This window comes from Rhodnius prolixus, unplaced genomic scaffold (genome assembly GCF_049639745.1).
Source record: "Rhodnius prolixus isolate KJV_2025 unplaced genomic scaffold, Rpr scaffold_2, whole genome shotgun sequence".
NCBI lineage: Eukaryota > Metazoa > Arthropoda > Insecta > Hemiptera > Reduviidae > Rhodnius > Rhodnius prolixus.
Window position 1 is genome coordinate 57,816,488 of NW_027411592.1, and position 5,772 is coordinate 57,822,259.

Genomic DNA, 5,772 nt, shown 5'->3' on the forward strand with positions numbered 1-5,772 from the left:
TGAAGTACGTGATAATAATAATTACGCCACGGTAGCCGAGCGGTTAAGAGACTAGACCCGCAATGCTAAGATGTATTGTTGGTTTAGTGGGTTCGATTCCCGGTTTAGGCTTGGATTTTATTTAATGGTTAATATGAGAAATTTACAGTAAAGTATGTTTGCTAGTCACTTCCGTCTACGACACCTAGTAAATGGTAGTTGGACGTTAAGCCCCGCCTGAAAAAAATAGGCAATTACTTTCCCTTTTTTTTTTTACTTCAAAACAAAAATAGTCATACAATATAATAAAGTGACCGGTTAGAGCTATAAATTTATGGCGATAAACGAAGGAAAAATAAGGAAATGCGCCACCGGAGCCGAGCTAGACCAGCAATGCTAAGATGTAATGTTGGTTTAGTGGGTTCCATTCCTTTGTCTTAGGCCTTGGATTTTATTTAATGGTTAATATGAGAAATTTGTAGTAAAGTATGTTAGGCGGTTAAGAGAGTAGACCCGCAATGCTAAGATGTATTGCTGGTTTAGTGGCTTCGATTCCCGTTGTCTAGGTCTTGGATATTATTTAATGGTTAATATGAGAAATTTGTAGTAAAGTATGTTAGGCGGTTAAGAGAGTAGACCCGCAATGCTAAGATGTATTGTTGGTTTAGTGGATTCGATTCTCGGTCTTAGGCCTTGGATTTTATTTAATGGTTAATATGAGAAATTTGTAGTAAAGTATGTTAGGCGGTTAAGAGAGTAGACCCGCAATGCTAAGATGTATTGTTGGTTTAGTGGGTTCGATTCCCGGTTTAGGCTTGGATTTTATTTAATGGTTAATATGAGAAATTTACAGTAAAGTATGTTTGCTAGTCACTTCCGTCTACGACACCTAGTAAATGGTAGTTGGACGTTAAGCCCCGCCTGAAAAAAATAGGCAATTACTTTCCCTTTTTTTTTTACTTCAAAACAAAAATAGTCATACAATATAATAAAGTGACCGGTTAGAGCTATAAATTTATGGCGATAAACGAAGGAAATATAAGGAAATGCGCCACCGGAGCCGAGCTAGACCAGCAATGCTAAGATGTAATGTTGGTTTAGTGGGTTCCATTCCTTTGTCTTAGGCCTTGGATTTTATTTAATGGTTAATATGAGAAATTTGTAGTAAAGTATGTTAGGCGGTTAAGAGAGTAGACCCGCAATGCTAAGATGTATTGCTGGTTTAGTGGCTTCGATTCCCGTTGTCTAGGTCTTGGATATTATTTAATGGTTAATATGAGAAATTTGTAGTAAAGTATGTTAGGCGGTTAAGAGAGTAGACCCGCAATGCTAAGATGTAATGTTGGTTTAGTGGGTTCGATTCCTTTGTCTTAGTCCTTGGATTTTATTTAATGGTTAATAAAAGAAATTTACAGTAAAGTATATTTGCGACACCTAATTGGTAATTGGACGTTAAGCCCCGCCTGAATAAATAGGCGATTACTTTACTTTTACTTTACTTATAAGGAAATGCGAACTAGTTTGGGCAGATGTAGAGTGTTTTTCCCGGTAAGAAGTTATTAATTGACGCAGCGCTTCAGTTACCCTGGTGGCGCTGGATCTGCTCACAGAACGGCATTTTGGTAACCAAGTAATCCTCATTCAGTTATTTTAACTTAGGCTAAATAACGGAAGTAGAGTTCTCTGGTGGGGCCCAATCGAAATATGTGGTTACTTCTTCCGGCGATTTGCTGTTTTCAAGATGCAATTTAAAAAAAAAATTAAAATAATACTTTTTCTGACTCAAGCAATTCTAAAACGATACTTTCTTGTAGACTCAATTAGAACATTTTGCACATGCGCAATGCATTTTTTTTTACAATCAGTTAAAAATTATACAAAAAATTTAAAGAATTATGTTTGTTATTATTTTAATAAATTGACTGGTTTTAGCAGTAGATCAAAATAGAAATGACAAAGGGAAAGCATTGTTTTGCTTTGGGGTAGAAAATATAGGACGTAGCGCTCGCCATCAGCGTGGTTGGTCGGTGAACAAGTAAAACAGGCCCTAACCTTGAGGTGGTAGAGAAGCTAGTTTTTAGGATGTGTTGGTATACGTATATATATATATACACACATAATATGTGTGTTTGTGTTGAGTGTTTGTGTGACGTCAGAGGCGCGTGTCGCCGCCGCCCTACGTCACAGACAGGCTGGTATCCACTAAAGCCGGTAGCTACCGGGGGACGGCGCAATGGTAAGGGGTGATCCATAGAGTAACCATGGTAACCCAGCAAGCTAGGTCAATGATCTGGCGTTTTCCCTTCCCCCACTACTGGCAAAGTTGGCCGCCTCCACGCTTTGGCAATGGTGCGCCAAATACATATTACATTCCCGCTCCTTTTTTTCCCGCCTTTACTTCACTGCAGACAAACTCGTAGACGATCCCTTCCTATCCAGTTATTAATAATTTAAAAAACAAAAAACCTACTTCCTGCGAATCACAATTTCCTGCTGTAATAAAAGCATATTTTTAATTTGTTTTCTTTTATTCTAATTATATTTTTTGATAAGATGGTAACAGTTCTTGGCCAATTCTGATGAATGGCGAATGAAACAAATTATCCGTTTTGCCATTTAGATAGAACGCTACCTCAGGAGCAGGAGCGCATCTAACCCAAGAGTACCTTAGTGATAGTTACTAAGTCAACAATTAATTGAGAATATAGCCCCCCCTCTGTTTTAGATTACGCTCCATCAGGTTCACTTCTCCTGGTTTACTTTTCTTCTCTCACTTCAAACAATAATCCATTCCGTTCCTCAACTTCCTGGACAGAGCTGTCCAAATCAACAGTCTTGCTTGCTTGGTTACTTCCCTGTAGCAAAGTCACCAATACTTTCCATATTTAAACCTTTAATTTCAACATCTACCAGAACTTTCTATACAAAATTACTGCATCTAGGATAATCTACAGGTAATCGATCAGGAAAATTGGGATCTTGTTGCATCTAGATTAGGAAAGAAGAGTTAACGAGGAAAAATATTTGATCGTTTAATTGAGATTCTTAGATTAAGTTTTGATAAAAGTTTAAATGATTAATAAGAGAGAAAACCTACGATTCACGGAGCCAAATCTTTAGGATAACATTTCTGCCAATATTTACTTCCTAATCAGGGCTCAAAAAACAAAAACAAAAAACAAAAAAGAGATCTGTATTAGGGGGGAAGGCGCAAAAACTTGTACGCACCGTCGAATTCGATAAAAAAAATTTCTAGCGATGAAAATGTCTAATTATGGAGGGAGCGATGTTTTCAATGAATTTTCCCAATACATACTCGTACAACATGTAAACGTTAATTTTCTTTTTTAATATTTACCATATCACCTGCACTTTATCCCTGAAGAAGACACGCAAAACTTTTAGTAACTTAGGGAAATAAATACAATTAAAGACTGTAAGTTTTAGATATTTTCTCTTTAAACAGCGACTGATAGTCGAACTAATTCTTAAAAAGAGATAAGAACTAAGTCAAATAAATGGGACTCCTTCCCAAACTCTTTGTCCTGAAATGTTCAATTGTTAAAAACTTTGGGAAATTCCATCTATGAATCTAATGGTAAACATATTTAACTAACTAAATAATAAACAAAGATAATGCGCCAAGTTGGAATTTAAAACAACATGGTATGCGGATATGACGTCATAATATGATAGACAACACAATGATTAGATATTTAACCCCTCCCGGGAAATACCCTGGATAAACTTAGCCTCAAAAAGATTATAATAATCTTGGATTAAATAAAAACTTTCTGATTTTGCAATTTTTCTAAAGCTGATTAAATAGTTTTATTAAACAAATCAAGGAGTTTCAGAATTCGTTTTTATTATTATTATTATTATTATTATTATTGTATTATATTTATTATTTTAGGCGCCACGATAGCCGAGGTGGTTAAGATACTAGACCTGCAATGCTAAGATGTATTGTTGGTTTAGTGGGTTCGATTCACCCTGGTCAAGGCATTGCATTTTATTTAATGGTTAATAAAAGGAATTTAACAGTAAAGTATGTTAGGCGGTTATAGGCTAGACCCGCAATACTAAGATGTATTGCTGGTTAGTGGGTTCGATTCCCCGGTCTAGGCCTTGGATTTCATTTAATGTTAATATGAGAAATTTATAGTAAAGTAAATATGTTTGCTAGTCGCCTCTGTCCACGACACCTAATTTGGTAGTTGGATGTAAAGCCTGTCTGGAAAAATAAGCAATCACTTTACTTTTAAAACCTGAAGTTAAGAAAATAAAACAGAAAAAAAAAATATTTTCTCTAATCAGGTTCTAGTTCTATAGATTGACATCGGAGGCACCACTGTCTAAGTAGAATTGTTATTACACCTTGAGAACACGATGCAGTCTTTTTAAGTTGTTAAAATTTTACTAAAAATTTTGTTCAAATCAGCGAAAATTTTCACATTATCATAAAGAGAAGTCAACTTTTTAATTATAATTGTAATTATTTAATATAGTAGTAATTTGCTAGTCGCGTTCATCTACGACACCTAATTTACTAGTTTGAACGTAAAAGCCCAAGCTTTGATTTTTCTTTATTTTTAGCTTTCCCTGAGTTTGATAAATTGCAAAATGATTACTGAGTGTTTTAATGCCCAAGAAGGAGACGACTTCATTGAAAGTTGAAAACCATTGGGTCCACCGTAACCTGCGGGTACATTAGAAAATTTAAAATTCTATTCCTTTTCTAGTGCTTCTCTATTATTTAAATGATAAAGTAAATTTTTTTTTTTTTTTTTTAGGGAAGAGGTTTTTTTATCCATGGTAAAAAGGGAATATTTTATTTCGGCAAATTTAAGGGAGCCGCGGTAGAGATTCTGGTATGGACTTTGTTGGCCGATGTTCAGACACATACACAGGAACTTTGGACAAACTAAAATCTCTATCAGCAAAGAGAGAGAGAGTACAGAAGAGAGAGAGAAAGAGAGAGGACAACCAGGGGGAAGTCACTGAATTGGATGTACATATCACCGCCCGTACTTCTCTGTTCGGTTACTCTGGACGTCTCTTTGGACGAGCCTGCCGTTTGTATTATATACAACAGTTGTATGATATATGTGACAGAGTGGTCCTCTATTAGTATTTACTACCAGTGTCACAGTGCCAGGCTATGGGGGGGGGGATTGGCAGTAGTAGTCAGACATGGCAGAAAGAATATATACCGTCCGGTTACACCAGAGGAGTATGGGAGATGTGGAATAGACCTCCTCCTCACCATAGAAAGAGAGGAAGCATTAGAAAGGTGGATGGCAAATTCTAACTTTGTTTTGGTGGTAGTATCCAGGATCGGGTACCGAAGCCACACCAGAGGGAAAGCCGCAGGGCAAGTGCGGGTGGGATGAAGCTCTGCATTGGTGAAGAGTGTGGTATTGTAATTGGCGGGCAAATCCCACGACAGTCATGTCAACAATTTCGAAACTACGCCTTCAATCGGCCCTTTTTCCAGTACTACATATCTCTTTCTATATATATTTTTTTCCCCACATTTAGACATTGTCCTGGTTATATTTTCTTAGACCATATCTATGGTACAATATTTAAAAAGTAAGCATTCAGAAAATAATTTAACCTGTATGGTCTAGTAAGATGAAGCGACGTGTATAAATTTTTGAAATTGATATTTAGTAAAGTAGTAGTAAAGTAATCGCCTATATTTTGAGGTGGGGCTTAACGTCCAACTACCAATTAGGTGTAGGGGACGGAGGCGACTAGCAAACATACTTTACTGTAAATTTCTTT